Consider the following 26,157-nt stretch of genomic DNA (forward strand, 5'->3'; position numbering starts at 1 on the left):
GTAAAATTTTGAACGAGTTTACCGAGAGTACACGCCAAGGGCCATCTCAGTTCTGCCTAAATGCAGATTCCATAAGTCATGACAATTAAAGGCACTTTTCAGTCCCACAGATCATATTAGAGAATTATTTGAATTTTCTACATTTCACCAAAAGCATCGGATTCTTCAAAAAGGAAGTTGACAAAAGTTTGCGCAGTCACTAACACATTCAATTGCCACGGGCAACGCTCACACACAATGCGAAAATGAAAGTATTGATGTGAAACACGTATTTATATCAGGTGTACAACTTTGCGAAAAAGTGCTAACAGATGTATTGTTCAAAGTATTATCCGTCGCTAGCGACAACTTTCTCTTATCTTTCCGGCAATTTTCGGATCCCGGCTCGAAAAAATGAGTCCTCTTTTGACACTTTCCATAAAGCAATCCATTTTTCCAACTCTTCGAAGGATTGAAAATGTTGATCTGCCAGGCTGTGTGCCATCGAACGGAATAGGTGTAAGTCAGAAGGGGCGACATCTGGGGAATACGACGGGTGGAGCAAGATTTTCCAGCGTGAATAATACGAAAACAAGAACAACTGTCACTGAAACGGCGATGACAATTCGACACACTCACTTTAAAGGCATTATCATCTATGTATTTTGACCAATCTCAGCCGGTACAGCCACATATCGGAAAACGGCGGAAGCAAAGTTGTACACTTGATACTAGTATAAGTGTCGTTTCGAATCAACGATAAAATCTTTGAGCCTGTCTTTATACGGAGCCGGGACAGAGATGAAAATTTGTATATTTCGAAAATTGAAACAGACGGAACCTGGTGAAATTTAATTTCATTTAAACAATACTATAATTGCACCCTGACGTAATGTCTCCGCTCTTCAAATTTTTATGTATAAGGTGTTGATGGATGCTAACCAAGCGATCATCTTAGTCATATTAGACTACTAATATAATTACAGGGTTGTGTACAAGAAATGACCGCTTGCGATGACAATAAAAATGCAGTAATTGAAACATTAACGAAATTATATTAATGATAGGGGTTACGATTATAGATTCTAGATACAAGGAATAATATTCTTCACAGAATATTTACACTGCTTTGTAAAACAACTCTAGTTTCAATGTTTATTATATTGGATAGTGCAAGTCTTATTGTAACGAACTATTTCGAATATTTCCTATATTTTCGTTGTGTGTTATCGTATTTGAAATTAAACTTTTTTATTTTACATATGTTTTAAGTAGCCCACTTTTGACCTGTTCATATCCTGCTTTAAAAGGGCACAGTTTGAGTTTCAGCGAGCCATTGTTATTCATATTCACGTCAATCCGGTTATGTCTCTGTCATTACTCATCCGCCTTTTTACTTTTAAGGTGTCTTTTCACTTCTGAGTATTTATTTTAGTCAATCAATCGACGAAGTAACAGAGGATCCACCGCCACAGCTAAGTTCATATGAAGTTGATGAAACATCTTTGGTGAGACAAGCTTCAAAGGAATCGGAACGCAGTGAAAAATTTGTTGCCAATTTTTACGGTGTTTTTGAATTTATAGCTGATTGTGGTCTTTCTCTATAGAAAGGTAATAAAATTGCAGGAAATGCCGACTTTAGAACGGAGCCTTGGAGATCCATAGGGTTATATACCTATACCACTCGATTCAGCTTGACGAGATCGAAAAATGTCCGTGTGTGTACCTTCAAACAATTTTTGTACTACTGAATTTTATCGAAGATGTCTGAACCGATTTTAACAGACATAGGTTGTTTTAAAGCTACTATTGAGTCACTGATCAAGCTCAAAAATTAAATGACTGTGACAGCTGGTTCCGGAGATATAACGATTCAAGTGACTTACTCAGCAAAACGCGTTTTTTTGTCGCCATTCAATTTTTTCGGAGATGGCTGAACCGATTTCAACAAAGTTAGGATCGCTTGGAAACTATTATTGGTTCTTTAAAAAGGTTTGAAATTCAAATGGCCTTCACTTAAGGTTCCGGTAATATAATGGTAATATAATGGTATCGGATATGGATTAACCGATATCAATAATTTTCGGCTCGTTCGTGACTAAAGAAATGGGTTGTGGATCGAGGTCGAAAATCATATGGCTGACAATTCACAAGTTTCGGAGATATAATCGAACAATTGACATATTCAACAAATCAACTATTTCTATCCACATGATTATTTCAGAGAGTGACGACCGCATTTCGTTCGGAATGACAGCTTTGTTCCAAACAAGCAAACGACCTGTCAAATACAATGTAAAGATTTCGGATTTGTATCAAAAAATCAATACCAACATTTCGGATTTGTATCAAAAATGAGCCTTAATTAGCATCTTTTATTCCCGCGGAATACGAGTAAGTGACTCTACTTACATATCCGCCCAACCCTTTTTGTTCGCTTTTCGGTAACAGCTATAGTAAGAAGGTGAATGGATGAGTCATATCGGAGCTACTGTAAGTCTACCCGCATCCACTGGCAAGTCCTTGAACTGATGGTGGCTTCACTTCACATCACATCACATCACTTCGCTAAGTTCAAATAAAGTTAGCGAAGCCCCCCCTCCCAAATATGCTTCAAAACAAATCGAAGCCCAGTGAATAATTTGTTGCTAATTAGTTACGGTAATGTTGAATTTGGTGCTCTTTTTTTAATTTTTTGAGTACTTCGCTGAGTTCATATGAAGTTAGCGAAGTCTCCCTTCCAAATATGCTTCAAAACAAATCGAAGCCTAGTGAATAATTTATTCCTAATTTGTTGCTAATTAGTTGCGGTAATTTTGAATTTGTTGCTCACTTTCTTTGATTTTTTTTAGTACTTCGCTAAGTTCATATGAAGTTAGCGAATCCCTCTTCCAAATATGCTTCAAAACAAATTGAAAGCCTTGAGAATAATTTGTTACTAATTAGTTACGGTAATTTTGAATTTGTTGCTCAATTTTTTTAAAATTCTTATGAATACTTCGCTAAGTTTATATGAACTTAGCGAAGTACTAAAAAAATGAGTAACAAATTCAAAATTACCGTAACTAATTAGCAACAAACTATTCACTGGGCTTCGATTTGTTTTGAAGCATATTTGGGAGGGGGGCTTCGCTAACTTCATATGAACTTGGCGAAGTACTCAAAAAAATTTTAAAAAAATTGAGCAACAAATTCAAAATTACCGTAACTAATTAGCAACAAATTATTCACTAGGCTTCAATTTGTTTTGAAGCATATTTGGAAGGGGGGCTTCGCTAACTTCATATGAACTTAGCGAAGTACTCAAAAAAAGAAAAAAAAAAAAAGGACAACAAATTCAAAACTACTGTAACTAATTAGCAACAAATTATTCACCTATTTGCGTTATCATCGGTGAGGGGTGCCTCGCTAAGTTCATGCTCATGGTTTTTTTAGTACTGCTTTATTAAATTCACTTGAAGTTCACGTATCACTTTTTCTAAACAAGTTTCAAACCATTCGAGATGCAGTGAATGTCTTGTTTTTAGTTAGTTGCTGAGGTTTCATATTTGTTACTTCCTTCAGACGAATCGGGAGACAACAGTGAACAATTTGTTTCTGATTGATAGTTGTTTAGAATTTGTAGCTTATTTTTTGTATTTTTACGGGTACTTCGCTAAGTTCTTTCGAAGCTAACGAATGCTTCCCTTAAACAATCTTTACCCAAAATATCACGTAATTTGCCGGTTAGTTGCTTAGTAATTACTGTTTTAACTTTGTTTTTCAGTTTAATTTTTTGTAATTTTATTATATAAAATAAGCTTAGGTCGTCAAAAGGTGAGATAACTAAGTGCTCACAAGTTCCTATCTCATGTCGCACTGTGTGTCTATTGTGACAGTTGGTAAATAGAACGGTTTGGACAGAGTGGGGCGTTAGTAGCAGAATGAGAGGGTGCGCGAATTGGTTTATATGTAATATTTCATTTTAAACGCGAAAATTATTGGAAATTCTTCAAATAGATTAAGTATTTCGCATTGACGTCCTATTGCTAAAGTGTGCTTAAACCCTTAATGTGACTATAAACTGTCAACTTGTTTTCATGAGAACCGTCTGCATATCATCCTTATCATCCTTATATAATTTGACGCATACCGTAAAATTAAGGCGTGATATTAACTTATTGTGTTTGAATAATAATTCTATTCTTATTAATAGCGTTTTATGCAGAAGCGTCTATAGAAAAATATTCAGAAGTGTGCAATATCATACTATGTTCCGAGGGTGTTATTGGCTGGTTCAGGAGACTGAGGTTTTGCAAAGGTTTCGACATGGTAAGAAATTGAACAGTGATTGCAGACTCAAGCATTGATAATATTGGAAAATGTTAATTATTCATACAAAACTGAAGAGCATAAACCAAATACCAATTTCGATTGCTTGCCCATTGCAAGAGATCGAAAGTCTTTCTGTAATGTTTGAATCCATTTGATGCAAGCATTTCATTTAGGCGGGGCTGATCGATGGAACGGTAACCCTCGGAACACGATTTGCTCTGTATACGGAATGGGTCATCGGAAATCTATTGAGTCAACACCTTCCTGAGTTCTGGACTATTTGCATGAATATCTTTTTTCAGACAGTGGGGCTTGGAATAGGTTAAGCACACACACATTTAATAATATAAAATGAATAAACGTTTAAGTGGACTTCATTTTTCGCGAGGTAACCAATTTTACCATAACTGTTTGGTATTTTATAGTTCTATTATTTACAAACATAATCGTAAATCATTTCATCAATATTCGTAATGTTCATTATATTTTTTCATTACATAAACATATAAACATCATATTATTGTAATGCATCCTTAAACTTTACTTTCATTCGAGCCAATTTATACTGATTCCTGATAATTGAAAACAAATTCTGGATTTTGATTCGTTTCGAGCTAAAGGAGCAGTACTTCGAAAAACTATATGAATTTAGTGAAGTAATCGAAAAAATGGGTAACAAATTCAAAACCACCGTAACTAATTAAGAAGTAATTAGCAACAAACTGTCTACTGGGTTACGATTTGCGTTCAAGCTTATTCAGGAGGGGTACTGCATTAACTCCATATGAACTTAGCGCAGTAGAGTAACGGTTCCAGCTGTCAGCTCATATACGAAAGCCATTAGTTAGAATGAGATCTGCTATCTGTCTGTCGATAGATTGACCTTAAGGGTAAGATGAAAATAGGTGCATTCGCTTCGAGTTTGCGCGTCGCTAGAACAGCAGTATTGAACAATTTTCGAACTATTTGTTCTGCGGTATTACCCCTTAGAGCCGGAACATATATATTGTATTCGATTTTATCACAATTCGTTGATCGAAAAACGGCTAATCGGCAAAATAATATTGCAACTCTACTAATGAGATGATTATTAGCACAATAGCCCTAGTCGAACAACTAAAATCTATTGAGCAACAAATTCAAAACCACTGTAACTAATTAGCAACAAATTATGTAATTGGCTTTGATTTGTTTTCAAGCTGTTATTTAGGAGGAGTTTATTTCATATGAACTAGAAATACTAAAAAAAAGCATTGAGCTACAAATTCGAAAAAATATACTTATGTCGTTTTTCATTGAGAACACTCGTGGAGTGTTTTGCTCGATTCGTGCACTTTTCGTGCAGTCGGGCAATCAAAACAGGTGCACTGTGTTTGATTGATTTGCACCGCACGAAAAAATGCACTTTCGGGGCAATTCGCGGGCAATTATTTTGCACCCGTTTTCTTTTCCGAGCAGCATGCGTGCAAACCAAACTTTACAAAACCGTTTCATTGATCGGCTGTCAGGGCTAAACACTGGCACCGAGCGAGTGGAATCAATGAAAAACGACATTAGAAACGCTCAAATGGGAAGCCCCACCCACGGTATAGCTTAGACATTGTTCCTTCCGATTACTATTTGACCTGCTTGATGCGGCATAGCCTGACTGACTAGCACTTCTCCAATTATGATGAAGTCAAAAAGTTGGCTTATTCGTTTGAATGTTTCAAAAAAGGTATTCGTAAATTGACAGAATAGATGGGAAAAATGGATAATATTGAATTTGTAACTATTTCTGTCAATAAAGTTTCGAATTTCACCCTTAATTTGGTTTATAACTCATGTTTTGAATTGTTTATCTCAAAACCAATTGAGCAAATAGTTACAATACTTTAAAGTGCTGTTCAGAATTCTTTGTTACACATAAACAAAGAAAAAGAAGAACAGAACTTACCCCACTCAGGAAGTAATGCAATTACTAATCTTATTTATTACATGCTTTATTATTACACTCTATAGTATCAAAAGCTGTACTGAACTGAAAACGATACATTTAGCTACATCACCATAGATCAAACATGGGCAACGGGGACTTTCCCGCAACCAAACATACAGTGTAAGTAATGTTCTCTAGATCATCAGTACAAGCACTAAACCATGACAAGCAATCAGCTTCCGCATACTCAACTCATTTTACCCTCACTCATTCATCCATAATGGATTCCGAAGATAATCACAAGCAGCGAGTGTTCCCCAGAGAGGCGAAAGAAAGGTGTACTTACTTGACCAACGCGTTACACCTTCACTGCTCGGGTAGCGGCTGATCGAGCACGAGTTCGTGCCCGAGAGATGGGGCTGATGGGCCGATTCCTGCCCTGCCGTATCGACACCGCAAGCGGAAACGCTACCCGCCCTGTTTCGTAGTGTCGGTAGGCAAATTACAAATTGATTGATGATTGACGGAGGCGACACGAACGACGACGGGCAGAAGCGGAGGAGTTTTCCTCCTACTTTTTTTCCAATTCTGTTTTCTTCCTGCACGCTTGCTTGCTGACGCTCGAAGGCAATCTTTATTATCTGTTTTCTACTTCTTTTTCACGTAGTCGAATTTTCTTCTTTCTCACTGACACACATACGATTCGTCGGTATCGCTGTTTGAGAACTAACAGCAACAACAACAACACAAAAAAACGGTGACGTTCTACTGACACTAGCACTTCCACTAACACTGGCAAACAATCTCACCTTCTCATCATTAGTTGAGGGTTGCAATTATTCTCTTTTTTCTTCGGGTTTTTTTCCATCTATATATTCGTTAAACAGTATTCTTTTACGTTCTTAGCCTCCAGTTTACCGAATGTTTTATTTTCTCTAATTACTGTTTTGTCATGGCTGACGAAGACGATCCGAGAGCTTGATAGAAACAGCTGCTAGGACACAACGTACACACACACACACCTACATACACACTTACTCAGAGGAACAACATGTTTCGACACAAAAGTAAGAAACCGAAAAAAAACATCAATTTTTCACCAAGGTTTTGCTTTACTACCACAACCCCTCTCGCTTCATTTTGCTGGTCACTTTGTTTCGCCAGTGCCGTTGCGCCGGGCTTTACTCACTCTGCGGGTGTCTTTTCCGCCCGTGAGCTTACGTTTGAGCTGCTTAACCAGTCGGTTCAACTTCAAACGAGACAACACACACAATTCAGTTCATCGTTTTGCTCACAATATCATCACATTACAAACATTGACATGATTTTTAGCCGCCGTGCAGAGCTGAAATAAACAGAAAGAGTTGATTTTAGTAGGATATTCGTGAAGAAAAAATTAATTCGATGATCAAGTGTTATGACATTCGCAAAAATTTAGGGAAAATAAAAAGCACTATAAAACGGTATAAGTAGCCATTGTTTCAAAAATATATACAACAATGTTTCGATTTGTTCTTATTTTTTTTCCTCAATAAACTTCGTGAAAAAAATTCGAATGATTTCAAGAAATGTCGCCGAAACCGAAGATAGTCAGAATTTGGAGGAAGTGATGAGCTCCATTGAACAATGAAAAATTATTCATTCACGACTATCACATCGAATGTGAACTCTTTCTAATCATTTTTACTTGATATATAATACAAACTATTCAATAATTCATACCTAATTTATAATCAACAATTTGATTCAATTTCTCCAAACATACAAGCAAGGTTCAACAAAACAAGGAACGAATTTCTCGCTTTGGTCAGACGAAGACGAAGTACGTTGCCCGGCACGATACCACTTTATAAAAAACCCTTCTTAATCCACCTAGTTGTGTGATAATGCCATTCTCTTCGTTCATAACAGTCTTATGAAAATATATTTCATACTTTTATTAAATAATTTCAGATACTAATTTGGACACCAATTGATTCAGATTGATTCGAGTAGTTCACAAAAGCATTCTTCAGTGTTTATGTCACACAGTCAGCATCATTTTTCCAAACTAGTGCTTGACATTTGCGTTGCCTATTTGTATGAGAACAGTGATGCTAATCTAAAAAAAAGCCTTCTTAGTCCATTTAGTGCAATTTTCATATATCTTGAAAAAACACCATAGGGGGGAGTACATGAAATTTTCGAAATCGAAAAAAAAATTTTGATGCCAAAAGGCTTAGAATTGCATGAAACGTCGAGATTTAGTGTCATCTCAAAAAAAATGTTTTTTGATAAAATCGACTTTTTGGGACTTAGAAAAAATATGAAAATTTTTCTAAGTCCCAGAAAGCTGATTTTTTCAACAAAAATTTTTTTTGAGATGACACTAAATCTCGATGTTTTATGCAGTTTTAAGAGTTTTGGCATCAAAAAAAAATGTTCGATTTTAGAAATTTCATGTACTCCCCCCTATGGTGCTTTTTCAAGATCGAAAATTGTCAAACCTCTACCACCGGGCAGCACCCCTTAAGCATGTCCGATTTAGGTCAAATTTAGCATGAAGGCTTTTTTCGAGGTGCTTAAACTTTTGAGCACTAGAACTTAACGAAAATAGAGGTGATCCCAAAATTTTGGCACCCTTATATATATAAGAGCGGTAAAAATCAACGTGTTTTGTCGGTTACGTCACTTATACAATCATATATCTGGAACCAAAAGTCACAACCATTTGATCTTCGAACTTGATCTCGACAGTAGCTTTCAAACGAACCCAAGTTTGTTAAAATCGGATCAGCCATCTCTGAGAAAATTGAGCGCGTTCAAATACAACGCTTTTTGTCGGTTACGTCACTTATACAATCATATCTCCGGAACCAAAAGTCTCAGCCATTTGATCTTCGAACTTGACCAATGGCCCTACAGTAGCTTCAAACTAGTCCAAGTTTGTTAAAATCGGTTCAGCCATCTCCGAGAAAATTGAGCGCGTTCAAATACAACACTTTTTGTCGGTTACGTCACTTATACAATCATATCTCCAGAATCAAAAGTCTCAGCCATTTGGTCTTCGAACTTGATCAATGGCCCGACAGTAGCTTTCAAACTAGCCCAAGTTTGTTAAAATCGGTTCAGCCATCTCCGAGAAAATTGAGCGCGTTCAAATACAACACTTTTTGTCGGTTACGTCACTTATACAATCATATCTCCGGAATCAAAAGTCTCAGCCATTTGGTCTTCGAACTTGATCAATGGCCCGACAGTAGCTTTCAAACGAGCCCAAATTTGGTAAAATCGGTTCAGTCATCTCTGAGAAAACTGAGCGCGTATAAATATCTTCGAAAAGTGCACACACATACACACACACATACATATACACAGACATTTTCCGATCTCGTCGAACTGAGTCGAATGGTATACACTGGGGTCTCTTTTTACGCGTTTTTTTATGCGGTTTCTTTTTACGCGGCTTTTTTTACGCGGATTTCCGAAGTTACGCGGTTTTTATTTACGCGGATTTCCGAAGTTACGCGGTTTTTTTTACGCGGATTTCCGAAGTTACGCGGTTTATTTTTTACATTGATTTCCGATAATTTGCGATTTTTTTTCGCGGATTAACGAAGATGCGCAGTTATTTTTTGCGTGTTTTTTGTGCGATCCATTACTCCACGTTAAGAAGACCTCAGTTACGGGTAACGATAACCCCATTGTTCTGTTTCAGCTCTAAGCATTGGTTCAATGGGTTTAAATCCAATGGTTGAAAACTGAGCTTCCCTAGCAAAGATCTTTCGAATTGTTTGGATACGACTTGTTAATATGTTTTACTTTGATTAGTAAAATTATACACGTCATTCCGTCTGTTTGGGGCACCCAAATAAATCTTGCCCCCGGGCCCATTAATACGTAAAAGTGAGGCTGGGACAGTGAGTATCTTTATATAAGGTATTAGTGGGAAATTAATGAAAACGTTCGTGATCGCTTCTCAACAATCGGAAAAGAAAATAAACTGCAGCCTTTTGTGAAATCCACTAAGAATTGATATATTTTGTTTTGTATGACTGATAAGATGTATTTGCATTTTCAAGCTATGCAAACAACATCATCATGCATTCCACATGATAATTAAGCCTAAGCATTTTCAGCAGTTAAGGAAAGGTTAGATTTGGCGAGTAAGCTAGCGGAGCATTTTTTAAAATGTGACCCTAATATACAACGTGCTATTTCCTTTAAAAATGATCTTAATTATTGTATGGTACGGTACAAAGAATTGGAATCAAATTTATTGAAAGAAATGCAAGAAAACATTGGTACTGAAGTATCCAGTGATGTTACAATTCATACAAATAAGCGTAAATTTGTAATTTACGATAGTGATTATTGTTTTCATTTTTTGTTTTTTTTTTTTTTAATTTGTTATTGTTGTATGCTATATTTGAACTCAACTGTTGTATGAATTTTGAAAGTCGAATAAATTAATTTGAAAAATCGAATAGACAGCAGGATATATTGTTTTATTACCAATACAACTTCCATTTATTCTGTGATTTTGAGCAAATCGCAAAAATTTTAAACTTGTAAATTTGTATGAGAAAAAAACATGAGTCCCAAAGTCGATTTTCACACCAGATCTGGTTTCATGCATTTCTAAGACAGTTTGCATTGAAAAAATCCATTTTGCGGTTTTTTCTACGCGGATTTCCGAAGTTACGCGGTCTCAAAGTCGATTTTTTCAAAAAAAAAATTTTTCGAGATTACACCAGATCTGGACGTTTATGCATTCTAAGATATTTGCATCAACAAAATTTTTCATTAGGTTTTGCGGTTTTTTTACGCGGATTTCCAAAGTTACACGGTTTTTTACGCGGATTTCCGAAGTTACGCGGTTTTTTTTTATGCGGTACGTATCCCCCGCGTAAAAAGAGACCTCAGTGTATAATACTATGGGTCTCCGAGGCTCCGTTCGAAAGTCGGGTTTTCCAGCAATTCTAATACCTTTCTATAGAGAAAGGTAAAAACACCATCATGATTAATGAACGTCATAACGAGAACAATTCAATCATACCAAGAACGGATTTAGCGCTCGCAGTTGCAATACGAAGTTACACATCATTTTTGCTTTGCTCACCGAACGAAATCGAATAGTAATACTAGTGGCGTTGGTCGCAGAGTTGTGGGAGAGGCCCGCCAGGAAACCGCAAGAATAGAATTGAGTATACAATCGTCCAAAACAAAGCACATGATAGCTAACGTAGAATTAAGCAATGTAAATAGTTTTAGATCCGAGGTAGAAACAAGATAAGCTGGAAAAAATATGTTTCGATTCAGAAAGTTAAAATTCCAAATCTAAAAGTTGCTCTGTACAAGTAACCCTGTATCAGCATCCAATTTTAGCAATTTTTTTTATCTCGATTTCTTTGCGTTTCGCCTTCGGCTCATCAGTGCTTAAGCCAGTTCAAATTTAACCGTCATCTCAGCCTAACCGTTCAAATTAAACCGCTAAGCATGTGACACTAGGTGCCATGTCCTGTCTGACGTCTCGGACGAAAACGAGTGACGGCCGACTACTGGCCGCCACATAATTTGAACATTTAGGGGTTTTTGGTTTGTACGTAAAGTATTTAGTTTCGATTTCTTCGCATTTCGCCTTTGGCTCATCGGTGCTTAAAGCAGTTCAATTTGAACCGCTTGAAGTTCATATGACATTCACAGAGCACCCCTTCCAAAACAGTTACGGTAATTTTGAATTTGTAATTTAAAAATCTGCATTCGTCATATGAACACAATAAATAAGTCCGCATACAACACGTCACTTTGAGAAACCCCATAAAAACGATTTCATTTTTATTCTCCATCTTTTTCGATTAAACTCCTTAGGTAATTAATACTCTCTGATGTACGGAAAATGTTACAGGAAAAATAAAAAATGCTTACAATTGTGATTTTGAAAGAAGTTAAACAGATTTCAGCGAAGACATGTTTTTTGCTTCAACATCTTCTTGCTCGGCAAGTATTTCCTTCTTGGTAAGAAGAATTCTAAGGTAGACCACATCAGGATGGTCTGATTTACTCTATTTAAATTCAGTTTAAATTATAATAGCGCCTTCTCCTGTTGTAAGATTCATCTTACATCTTCTTGCTCGGCAAGTATTTCCTTCTTGGTAAGAAGAATTCTAAGGTAGACCACATCAGGATGGTCTGATTTACTCTTTTTAAATTCTGTTTCAATTATGATAGCGCCTTCTCCTGTTGTCAGATTTTACTCTGAATGTCTTTCTTTTCCTCCTCATCTTTTATTCTTTGATTTGGATCAGGGAAAAGCCCACTGGAATTGGATTCAGTCAAACTTGTTCTCCAGCAGGCATAAAACCTCCTCATTTTTGCATCAAAAACCCTTCCTTAAATCTAGTGCTTCCATTGTAACTAAATCTAATCAGATATTAACATGAAAAACGATTTCTGGATAACATTACGTGGTACATTAGAGTCGAAAGAATTCAAACATTTTTTAAATATGCGGCACATGCTAGCAATGGGCTCGTTATATCCATAACTAGTTCTAACATAGGGAATTCGAAGAACTAAATAGGATCGAAGATTACGACGTCGAATGTCAAATTGTAACAATTGCAATTACTCGGAACAATCGATCTGAAGTATGTCTGCCACAAAACTAGCCTTACAAACATAGCGACGAACAAATAATAAATCGAGACCAATCAGTTTGCAGCGGTCATGGTAATTCGGTAAGTTTACAAGATATCTCCATGGAAGACGTCGGAGAGCTAATCGGACAAATTTGCGTTGGACTGCTTCAATGCGTTGGACCATATAATAACAGCATATTCACGAGTTGAGCGAACTAAAGTGCAATACAGAGCTTAAACATCACATAAACGTACATCAAAGATTTTTTAGTAACGCAGAAAATAAATCCTAATAACTCAGAGGCTTTGAAGATAGTAAATTCTATAGAATCCTTAAAATTTAACTTGGAAACCAAAAAAAACACCCAGTCCTTAAAAAACGATTCGCGTTCGAGAACAGTTTGTAAAATCTTATAGTCGAACTTGACTACTTTTTGACTTGAGACTTTTTGCTACTAAAAGAAATGACGGAGCATTTAGTGGCATTCAAAACCTTTCTGAAATATGAAATATAGAAGTCATCGGCAAACGATAGTTTCATACACTTGATCGAAAAATTTAGATCGTTGAGATACAATAAAATTATGAACGGTCCAAGGTGACTTCCTTGAGGGACTCCAGAGGTAACAGCAAATGGTAAGGTTGTACAGGCTCCTATTTCACTATCATTTCATTACCAGTTAGATATGATCGAAGCCAATTCAAAAATTATCCGTTAAATCCCAGTCTACTCAACTTGGAGATCGTTATGAGATGATTGATTTTGTCGAACGCAGCAGCAAAATCGGTGTATATAAAATGGAAGTCATCGGTCGTGCTTGTAAAGAATGTATGACGAAGGAAGTGTAGGTTACTAAATTTGGGGAAGTTTAAGGCTTTGGCATGGATCCATGCTGAGTCTAAGTCAGAGCAACTATGTGTTTTAAAATCCAGAACTATAATTTCAAACAGCTTCGATACAGCGCACAAAGCAGCAATTCGTAACCTTCCATAATTCAGGAAAAATTCCTGAACGTAAAGAACAGTTGTAAATTTTTTGGATAATGGAACCAACAAACTATTAGAACAATTTCTTATCACCACGGTTGGAATTCCAGAACTTCTTCGTTTCGCAAGCCTGTCGTGCAAATTTTGCTTTAATTTTTTAGGGTTTCATAAAACTCACAAGCTTCAAAAGTTTGCAACGAACTTTTTTTATTCAAACAAATTATTCACAAATGTGGAATGATGTTTAACATCAAAATCTTAGCATAAACAGCGCTAAATCCGCGAGAACCTCGAAATCTGCACAACCGTAACAAGCCTGGGTGTTACCGAAAATAACAAAAGTAGCGTCATTCTCAGCACAATAACTCACAAACTAATAAATAGAATATCATGAAATTTTAACAGTTGTCTTTTAAACGTTAAGATTAATTGAAAAAGGTGCCTGTATTAAATCTAGCGCCATCTATGGTTCAGACCCGAGACTTTCCGGCCCATGTGTTAAGTCCAACCAATAAATTTTGTCAGGAGACGCCACTGCTTAAGGTGAAATGTAGCGGAATGCGAAAATCGCGTTTTCGATCAATTATTCAAAAACTAGACCGATTTTCGAAAAACCAAAAACACTTCAGTTTTCGAAATCAAATTTATCATAACTAAGTATTCTTAGAATTTTGAAATTTTGCTTTGCCGAGCCGTAATTGGTTTTTGAAATGTATAAATGGTTACCGTTCCGTTTTACGGGGATGATTTTAGAACTGAAAAGTAGTGTTTGTAGCCGAATTTCACAAAGAATCTGAAAATGCAACTCAAAATTATAAAATATTAGCTAAAACAACCGAAATTTGAAAAAGTTTACATAAACTTTTCCGCATTTTTTTTATTGCTTGCGAGCTGCTGTTTCGTATTGAGGTGGTGTAAGAAATGCACGGTGGGCACGGTAGCATTATATCGTGAGCAAAAATTACATATAAAATAATGACGCGAATTTATGCAGTATTGGGGTTTGTGTTGAAATAAAAACGAGTTGAATACAATAAAATGGGTATTGTAAGAAATCGTTTATTTCTAAGTAACTGTCATTTATAATGCTAATAATGTCCAATTCTGTTGAGTTCAATGCATTGATGTTGCTGAAACAATAAAGCTTGGCTGTGTAATATCGTATAACAGGTATTATTTTAGATTGAAGCAATTTTTATAGCAAAACTATAACTTCATCATTGGCAAGCTACTGAATGAAATGAATACAAGCCAAGTATTATCGTTCATTAACCTGTGATACAAACAATGTGATAAAAATTGAGAGTCAGCTTCAAGCCATGCAGCATGGAAAACTTATTGGAATTCATTGGTTTTTCAATTATTATGAATACAATGAATCAACGTTTGATTTTCCTTTCAAAATCGATTGAATAATAATGAACTACGAAATAACTCTATATTTAATTTTGTGCCCCAAATATGTGCTTGAGAAAAGATTCACTAAATAATTTTAACTGCATGGTAAGATGAACTCATGCGAGTCAAGTAAATACTTTTACGTATATTCTATCTCATCGGCCTGGTGAACTACTGGCAAAGATATCGAAAATACTTGAATGTTCTCTTGTCTTCAATCGTTCTTTTGAAGAAGAATCCATGCTTGTTACTAAGTTCAGACATATACATGGTTAGCAAGTTATTCAATACATATACATATAATCTCATTTTAGTCATTCATAATTACTCATGATTTATAGCGCTAGTGTAAGAGTAATCACCAACAATAACGATTGAATTAGCATATATTCAAAGTGTGAAGTATTCAAAAATCCATTACGTCCAGTCTTTTTTACAAGCCAATATAACGAGAGGTAAACCCACTGCGCTCAATCATTGAAAAAAGCTCTTGTTTCTATGTGTCCGTTTTTCTTGGTATGCTTTGTGCGACGATTCGTTCAACTGAAGCGGATAAAATTTTGTGCGCATTTTAGGACGCTACATTTCACCTTAAGCCCTTATTAAAAATAACGCTAGAGTTAAAACAGAAGGTAAAATTTGAGCCAAATCAAAAACTACGAAAATGAAATTTATGAAAAACATCGTGATTTCCACTATTTGCAATAGCATTGAAATACTGGACGTTCAACGTACAATCCAGCCCCAATGTACTCCTCGAATGTTTACCGGGGAATTTCCAACACACCTAACAAACTGCAAGTGTGCTTCATGCAGGAAAAATAACCCCGCACACCAAATAGTCAAATCACGAAATCATCTCGAAAACTTTTCAATCAATTGCACTTGGCACTAAGAGTTTTCGAAGGGGGAAAAAGTCATCACGTAAACGGAGTCTCTGCTCACTCGTGCTGCCATCCTTCCGTTTTTCTTTTTTTTTTTTCAAACAGTGCTTTTCTTATTCTTCTTCTACCAACTTCTACTTTCTCTCCCGCAAACAAGAAGCATGCAATCTCAACCAACTACCACCTAGCGGGCCATTTTCTTCCCATCGCGCGCGCCAGTCACTCTATTTCACGACCAATTTGGCGCAGTGAGTGAAAACGATTCTCCTATCGCTTTGCAAAGCGCTAGTGTATTTCTATCTAGCCCTATCTATCTATCCATCTGTACCCACATTTTATAGCTCACCAGCGTAGGGCAATCAATTGAAATTAATTTAGTCGCGCATCGCCAGCAGGGAGAGCAGAGGAGCGGAACATCCGAAACGAATGTTGAGCGATGTGATCCGAATTGGAGATAAACTACAAACATAATGATTGTTTATGCTAATTCGAGGCAAACGGTTGCTTGACATTTTGGGCAAGTGGCGTATTTTTTTTGCCCAATGTCACCACGGGCTGAGGATCACGTATAACGCAGTCGAATGGCAGGCTGGTTGACGGGGTGGTGGTGTACGGTGGGTGATAGTTTTTCATAAGGTTAATAAAAAAAAAATTATTTCTCTCTTGAACGGCAAAATTTATATCATAATAAATTCTTTTTCGAAGTTTTTGAGCATTTTGGAGCTTTGGTCATCTTCCAAAAAGATCATCCTGTAATTCCGAAGCCTGAAGTAAGGTCCGAATACAGTTCAACAGTGTTCAATCGGACTAAGGAGTGTATCGAAAAGTAGTTAACATCATTGATTATTGAATAAAAAAGCGAAAAAAAAAACGTATTTTGACATCAGTTTTCGATATATTGTAGAAAAATTACATTTTTATGCATTTCGCTGATTATATTGAAGAAAATCCTAGTTTCTGTGAAACACTCGCACTTTGGACTTGACATTCTTCATTAAATTCTGCACAGTTACTTTTGTGACTTTCCTGGTGGCAGCTGTCCAGTTTTTTTAACTCCTGCATGTTTTGGGACACTGTACCTTCCTTCCGAAAGTGCCGCTTGACAATTGCCCAATACCTTTCAATTGGCCGAAGATCCGGGCAGTTCGGTGGTTTGATGTTCTTTTCCACGAATTGTACATTATTTTTTGACAACCACTGTAAAACGGAGTTGGCGTAGTGGGCTTAAGCCAAATCCGGCCAGAAGAGAGGAGGAGCCTTATGCTTTCTGTACAGTGGCAGCATTCTCTTCTTCAAACATTCTTCCTCGTACACCTTGGCGTTAATTGTGCCCTTCGTAAAGAAAATCGACGACCGCAAACCCTCTGCCCAAACTTTTCCATCGCCACCGTGGTGTCAGCGTCGTCCAGGTCCTGGTACACCGATTTCGTATAATATTGTGGTCCGGGCAGCGCTCGAGAGTCTTCCTTGGCGTAGGTTTCGTCGTCGATCAGGATGCATCCGTCTTTATTCTGTAGAATCCGGTTGTACAGGTTATTCGCGCTCTTGTTTTGGCCTGAACTTGCTGTACCAGGGACTTTTTTGGCACCTTCTGTTTCTTGTACGTCTTCAGGGAGTTCCGAACTTTGATCCGTTGAATCATCCCGATGCTGGTGTTGAATCGTTTGGCCAAATCCCGCGTCGACGCCGGTGGGTTTTTCCTGATGTACTCAACCACTTTTAAGTCCCGGCCGGGCTGGCTGGGACCCGTTTTCCTACCGGATCGGGGCAAATCCTTCATGGAAAGGGTCTTACCGAACTTCTCGATAATATTTTTGACACTTTTCTTTCGCGTTTCCGGATCAATTCGACTCATCATTGAAACGATAAACCGTACCGAAACCAATCGATTGCGCAGCTGTTATTGACATGTAAACAAACATGTCCCCGCAAAACACGCTGCAAAAAATTAAGCCATTTCAGAGTAATAACTGTTTGAATGTTGCTAACTACTTATCGATACACTCCTTATAAGACCATCCATTTCAACATAAGTTTGAAACAATCGGTTCAGTTACCTCTGGAAAATAAATACTAGTTTCATCTGTGAATCTTCGACAGCTCCAGTAGTCATGTTTTATATACTAAAATCATTAGTTAGAGCGAGAGCTGCTGTCTCTGTTCGATTGATTGAGTAAGATGAAAATAGGTACATTCGCTTCGAATTTTTGCGTGGCTACTGTCAGCAAAATTTTCCAACTATTTATCCTGCGGTATCGCTTCTTAGAACCGAACCAAAGAGATTGTGTCCGATTTTACCACAATTCGTTTAGTAATTTGCTAAATAACATGGGGGACTCCACTAATTAGCTGACTATTGCTACAAGGGCTATTGAAACAAGGGCAATCATTAGCAAACTTGAAAACATCCTAAGACTTGAAAAGACTCCTAAGAAAGTTTAATAATTTCAGTAAAAGTTTTCCCTATGTTACCTTGAGGTTTAGTCAACAATTGTTCAAGTGTGTTGAATACTTATTCCAAAACTTAATAAAACTCCGGCAGAAGAAATTGGAATAGTTTCAAGACTATTTATGAAGGTTTTACCCCTATTTTACGTCTTTACATGACTGAAAGTAAATTGATACGAACAGAACAAAAACCTGTAGTTTGCGATTCAATGAACTAAGCTGAGCTGAAGTGGACCGCCCGTAGTTGCATTTCGTGACTAGGTCGAGTGAGGGAAAATGCACAATGAAAACCAAGGAAATGATGAAAATGAAGGGAGAAGCAATTCATTTCCACCGTGCATACCCACACTCAACTCACATGAAACTTTTCATTAAATCTGCCAAAAATGTTCAAAACTACGAATGTAACAATGAACGATTCTCTTTGTTTATTTTCTCTTTCGATTATTGCGAAATATTCCTGCTTTTTTCGGTAATTTCTTCAGTGCAGAATAAAAGATGATAGGTTTAGTTATTACTATCGGTAAATACTTGGAGAGAAGGATTGCTAAGAGTACCGTAATAATCGAAAGAGAAAATAAACAAAAAAAGGCGGGTGGGTAATGTCACAGACATAACTGGAGGACGTGAATACGAATAAAACTGACATGTTTCTTTCTCAATTCCGGATAAAGATAATCATTCGCATTAGATTGTGTATATTTTGCAACTTTCATTGCTTCGCTCCCAGAATTTTAACGATGCATCTATACTACAGTACGACTAATTGACGGCAAACATATTCAACCATACAATTAAATAACACGGAACAAATACAGTTTTGTAGATTTAGATACTCAGTAGAAATAAACTTCTTCAAATTATTTTGGAAATACTTTAGTGGTTCTAAAAAACCGCTTTGCGTAATTTGTCCAATGTTTAGAACTGTTAAAATTCAAGAACTAATATATACATCGGAATCTAGATCAAAAACTCAGGTCATAAATCTAGCTCTAGAAGTAAGGAACTGAAGTTATTTTTAGAATTTTCTGAATTGCGTTATAGAACTAAATTCTAAACTTGAATTCCAAGTCTTAATATAGGAACTGAATTCAGTTCCAGCATCTAGTTCCAGAAATCTTGTTCACAATTCACTGTTCCAACATGTAGTTTCTGAATTCTGGAAATGAATGCTGAAACTGAATTGATTAATTCAATTCTGAAACTTAGTTTAGGAATTAAACTCTGGTTTTGAATTCATTTTTTGAATAAAGGTTCGGTGTTCAGACCTAATATTTAGAATCAGAATCTAAAATTCATATCCTGAATTTCGTTTATTAATTCTGTATGATAAAATCCTAAATCATATCTCTGAATTGATTCGAATCCCTGAATAAGGAACTAAATTTGAAACCAATTTCAAAATCCAGAAATAGGATTCATAGTTAAAATTCTGAACCTGTAATCTAGAACTAAATTTTGAAATAGAAGTATGAAACTAAATTTGGAACTTAAAATTAACTTCAGAATTCAGGTGGACCACAATCTAGGTTTACCACCCCATTGTTACTAATGTTGGTGGAAGAACTCAGCACAATATTCAGTTCCGTCTGACTTACTAGAAAAAATAACAATCCTCGGTCAAATCCTATTACACTCGGTCAGTAGAACATCGGAACTGATATGTGTCTGACTACTTCAAAACCGTCGTCCTGGTGCGAAAAAGGGAAGCATACGTGGTGAGTTTTCCTCATTGTTTCCAAAAGTTTGAGAAAACATAGTTTTTGAATTATTTATGGTTATTTTACACTGTTGAAAACTTATTCACAAATTCCTGATTATATTTCTGATAGCATGGAGAAAAAATTATGTTGTTGCGTTAAGTATAACAAGAGATATTCTCGATCAAAAACTTATCACTCTCCCAGAGGGTAAATTTTGAAAAGGCGCCCCATAGTAAAGTAAGTCGTATTCACGACAAAAGAATCTCTCATTGTTACATTCGTCGTTCTGAACATTTTATACAGAAATTGCCAATAACGACGCCGGCCGAAACCATGGGCTGTGCTACTGAGGGAAGGAGTCCGATACATGATGTTTCTAGTGACCGCAGGTACCACTGGATTTCCACGAGTATCACAGGATAGAAGATGTATTATTAGGGATGGGAGATATGTTTTGGTAAACAATGCGATCTCAACGGAAAGTACGGTGCACAAAATAACTCTTAACAGCCGGCTGTCAAAAGATCGGTCACATCATTAGTTGGGTAATGTTTATACTTTTGGCTTTACGATAAATAAGGAACAAAAATTGTTCGCATAGCGCAACGAAAACTTTTATCAATATATCAATATATCACTAATTGTTAATGCAATGTAGATTGAAAGTACTAATTCGGAATACCATTGAATTCCATTAATATTACATACGTAAAAAAAACTAAATATAACAGACGTATACTGGGGTCTCTTTTTACGCGTTTTTTTGAATGCGGTGTCTTTTAACGCGAATTTCCGAAGTTACGCGTTTTTTTTTTCGCGGATTTCCGAAGTTACGCGGTTTTTTTTCGGCATAAACAAAAAATTGATTTTGTAAGTCTCAAAAATTCTCTATGTTCCAAAGTCGATTTTCGCAAAAAAAATTTTTTTTTAGATTACACCAGATCTGGACGTTTCATGCATTTCTAAGATATTTTTTTTCTTTAGTTTGGTGGTTTTTACGCGAATTTCGGAAGTTACGCGGTTTTTTCAAGCGGATTTCCGAAGTTACGCGGTTTTTTTTACGTGGTACGTATCCCCCGCATGAACAGAGACCTCAGTGTAATAATACAGATACGTATTTCGGATGTTAATTACATCCTTCTTCAGTGATACTATTTGGAAATATTCAAATGAGTTTTTTAGGGCAGCCGGCCACCGAAAAAGTTAACATTGCATTTTCGTGTTATAGTTAGGAGTGTGACCTAACTAAATATCTACTGTCGGTTATCAGAAGTGAGATGATCAATCATATTGATAGCAGTATTTTCCTTTTATGGATTCGACATACAACAGAAACTGTTAGGAGGCAGTTTTAGTTATAGTATGAACTTTGTTTTTTTTATTAAGTTTCTTAAGGACCTTTTAAGTATTGTCTTTCGGGTCCATGAACATTGTAATTCTGATGGAAAATAATTTTTATCATTGAAATCATAGTCCCGAAAGACGAGAAATAAAACAAAAATAGAAAAACAATTATGCTTGTAACTATTCTTCGAAACCTGAATCGGCACGTCTTCATGTCTACCTAGCGGTTTATATTGAACTGCTGGGTCACATAACAGTTCAACATAAACTGTTATGTACTGACGAGTCGAAGACGAAACATAAAGTATGTAAAAAAAAAATAGTAGGTTCCGAACAAATTAATTAGCCACAAATTTTAATTTTGTTCATCTTGTTATAATGTTAGAACGTAACAGCTTCTAACATAAAACCGTTTGCAATATTATAATAAAGACTCTTCTGATGCATTGAAAAAATCTTTATTCAAACCACCAAATTTGATGTATGAATAACCTTCTAATAAACTTGTAACGTTTCTAGGGGATTCTTCAAATTATTCGCTATCGGATATTTTTTTCTGCAATCCAAAAACACCAAAGCCGAAAATCGAATCTAGAAAAATTCAACTGCAATCAATGGGACGGAAAGACCTTTGATTTGATTTTCTTTATGAGAATATTGGAACATCTTTTCACACATGACACATACTGAAATGTAATCGATCCGACAAAACTGTTTTGATAACCAATCGTATCTTCGGAGCCGTTTATTCACACGTTTTTTTACTTGTGGAGAAAATCAACAAAGGCACGATGAAGTATACATTCTGGTGCAAGAAAAATCGAAAGTGTAATCAATCACGTCTGGCCAAGTACATCCTAATGACGATTTGATTAAATATGAGCTTCAAGTGTTTGACGTGTGTGTTTAAGTGATTCAGTGAGTGTGATTGGAAACAGACGTAAGTAAAAGGGTATAGTACAAGCAACTCTGTATTTAAAAAAAGCCAACGACCACTCTTTGATATAACCCCTTTTCGTCCAACTTGCCTTCTGCATTTAAAAGTTAATCGTCATCTTTTTTTTTATCCACCCTGTTTGACACTGGTAACTGTTTTTAAAGAACAACTTCTAATAAAGATTGAAGACTTTCAACCGAAGATTGTAGTACGATAACTTTCACTTTTCGGTCGCTTTGGAATCAAATCCATCGTCCTTAAATTTGACTTAGTTGAAAAATACATTTCACAACTGCAACTAACTGTGTTTAAACACTTTTTTCAAAGTTCCGTCTTCGACTAATCAGTACGCTAGCAGTTATTGTTAGACTGATAAGACCATACACTTTTGTATTTGCACCGTACTTCAATATTTTTACTAACGTGCCGAACGTATCTAATTTTTATTCTAATAAAAAATGGGCATTTCTCTACTTATTGGTTAAAGGATACGTTCGGAGTCTTCGAAGTGAAAAGTAAAAAAAATAATACATACTGTAAATACATTCTTTTTTCGCGCTTCGATCTCTGTTTAGTACATCAAACTAATTCAAACTCATTAAAAAGAAAGCCAAAAATAACCACAAAGCCTAAACCTAAATGTGCCTAAATACTACCTTCAAGGTATTCCCGTTCAAAAGAGGTATTCCGCTTAACGAAAGCATTATGATTGTGTGCATTACCTGCTAGAAGATTATGATCAGAAAATGCATTGAAGTTGATGAGAAACACGTAATTACTTTTAATAATCTGGGATTAACGAAGATAACAAAATTGGTGTTATTATTTTTATCATAATCATAGATAGACAGAAGCTCTACGTTCATCTACGAAAGTTTGGACTGAACGAAAGAGTGATCGCATGTTTATCTGATTATTATAAGATTTGTTATTCAAATACAAGAATCATGCGATCGTAAACGACAAATTGACTATCGACTATTCGGAACAATTTAAACACAATCTAAAATTAAGTAATGATGTTCAGTTCGTCATTTTTCATGTAATATTCAATCCTAACTTTGATTTCGAAAGCTAGAGCGGATCAGCACGAAAAAATGACACAAAAGAATGAACCCAGAACGGAATGGATTCAGCGAATTTGCAAATGGGGTCCTTGTTTTGACAGCACCTGTCACCTGGTCTCTACCGAGCCAATTTATTCCGTGATGCTGTCCGCTCCATCCAACGGGTATAGGTAACGAATCGGAACCATCGAATCGAACGACGAAGAGTACGAAAAGATGAAGGCAGACCTTCCGCTGAGGTCATTTTCATCCTAAACGCAATTTCCACTTCCACCTTGAAGAAGCCCGCGAGCGGATATGAGATATTCCTCACCTTATTTCCAATTACTGAACAATCCGTCGGATCGGCTACTATTAGTCCGGATTCTGGAGGCTCCCGCGTTTCAGCTGCTTCCAGTAATCGAAATAATCCGAAAAATACACCACTAATATTCTCACACAACTGACAACATTATGCTTTCTCACTTTTTTTCGCTTCCTTTGATCTCTCGGCTGGTCTCACTTTTTTTTTGCTACACATTCAACGGGGCACACAAAAACGTCGATTTTCTTTACATTTCCGGCGATATTTTCATACACTCTCGCATCCGCACTTGTTCATCCGGTGGCCAATTCGATTCGCGACACTTTTAGCCCGGTCCGGAGCCGTTTTCCGGAGCAAAATGGTTATTATTTTACGCAACAATACGCGCGACAAGCACTCGCGTTTCGACCACGGCTCCGCAAAAGTTGGCCATTTTGAAAAATTTTCCTCTTGCGCTTGCACCCCTGCTTCTTTTGGATTGTAGCATTCGACCACTGCTGAAGTTGTGTGTGCATGTTTACCTACCAACACATGCACACCTTCGGTAGAGCAAGCGAGAACGGAAGCAAAACAGGTCGATTGAGATACAGTGGCAAGAATGAGACAGAGTGCTGAGCGAGGTTCTCAGCTTCGTCACCGCATGGTTGGTTTGGCGCTGGAGCGTCAGTTTAGCCGAGACACGAACTCCCAAATGACTAGAGTGACATTTGCATCTACACTGTGCGAAAAATTCATTCTAATACATACGCAGAACAATGGAGCATACTTGAAATAACAAACGGTTTTAAACGTGATATATGTTTATTTCAATCTAGAATTTGATTGTTTTGAACTAATATCCTTAACCAACAACAAAATTTGATGTTTGATTTGAATCAAAATTAGGATCAAGATAATTTTAAAATCGAGGGAGATAACAGTAATTCAATTCACGTTTATTTATTAAATAATAAAAATAATAATATAATAAACAAATCGGTAGATGGTAGTATTTCCAACGTATAGCAAATTTGAAATTTACAAAAGATTTTGAAAAAAATCGTTCGAACCTGTATATCTGTTATATGCAAACACCATAAACGATTTATCTGAACTAGTACAAAAGAAACAGCACCACACTTTGCTTTCAAAAGACTTAGAACTGATATAGGTTGCAAATAGCACAATGAAATATTGGTATCTGTAATAGTGACGAAAAGGTAAATATTTTTTAAATATTGTGGAATAAAATGGAATAATTTTCTTTTTGAATTGATTTAATTCATTCTACTAGCAGCTCTAAGAAGTAATTAAAATAAAAATGTTTTGCCTCTATAGAAATTTTTTTAACCGTTTTCAACAATCAGGCTCGTTTGGCTACACTTAGGTCGTTGATTAATTCGAAGATCGAATGGCTAATACTTCCGGCTCTGCACACTTAAATTGGATTACCGACCTCAGCTGTTCAAATCTCGGTAGGTGATTTTATCGGTAAAATTCACGTTTTATCACTGCGGTAACTTGAGGTACTGCTGTCAATAAATGTTCATTTGTGCTGATATATCAGTAGAATGGAAATATTCGGTAGTTCGGCTGTTCAAAACTCGTCAAAAGAGGCAAGAGTTACCGAACGAAATTAAGTGTGTGGAGATGTAAAGGTATAAATAAGTGACAGCCGACAAACCACACTTTTCTATCCGCTGAATTTTCTCAGAGAAGGTTCAACCGATTTGTAAGGTTCGTCTGAAAGCTACTTTCATTCAGAATTCCATGTGGAAATCATAATGAATTCTGAATAAATTTCAACTGCAGTGCAACAGCTGGTTCCGAACTAATTTCGCCTACAACCGGTTGATTCGGAAATTTGAAATCTACTATTGAACTATTGATCAAAATCCACTTTTGGTTCCGGAGATATAATGATATCAGTGACGTCCCCAACAACCCGTGCTTTTTTCTATCCGCCTTTTTTCTCGGAGTTTTGCTATTAGGTACATTCGGGAATACTACCGACGAACAATTGACGTCCACCCCTCCACGTCCACCCCTCCACGTCCACCAAATTAACAATTGCGAGTAGGAGCCCGGGTTGGCGGTTCAATGCATAGGACGCTGGTCTTACAAGCCAGTTGTCGTATGTTCGAGCCCCGACCTTGGAAGGATTCTTAGTGTCAGTAGGATTTATAGTACTAGCCATGCAATGATTCTGTACACTAAGAATCGGCTGCGAAGTCTGTTGAAACAGAAAGGCCAAATTTCACAAAAGGAATGTTAT

At 36.5% G+C, this 26,157-nt stretch overlaps 1 protein-coding gene across 8 annotated transcripts in view; it reads right to left on the bottom strand.

The window, feature by feature from the left end:
• LOC131438707 (arginine-glutamic acid dipeptide repeats protein) overlaps positions 1-24,351 on the bottom strand; it is a 139,975-nt gene extending 115,624 nt beyond the window's left edge. For 6 of the 8 annotated variants that reach the window (XM_058608904.1, XM_058608903.1, XM_058608900.1 and 3 more), the window contains exons 1-2: positions 23,913-24,351; positions 6,558-7,556 (exon numbers count right to left, since the gene is read on the bottom strand). The gene's annotated coding sequence lies outside the window, so the exon portion shown is untranslated. The remainder of the gene's footprint in view (positions 1-6,557; positions 7,557-23,912) is intronic. The other 2 variants (XM_058608898.1, XM_058608905.1) reach the window with 1 other exon arrangement.
• Between the last annotated feature and the right edge of the window lie 1,806 nt (positions 24,352-26,157).

This window comes from Malaya genurostris, chromosome 3 (genome assembly GCF_030247185.1).
Source record: "Malaya genurostris strain Urasoe2022 chromosome 3, Malgen_1.1, whole genome shotgun sequence".
Lineage (NCBI taxonomy): Eukaryota > Metazoa > Arthropoda > Insecta > Diptera > Culicidae > Malaya > Malaya genurostris.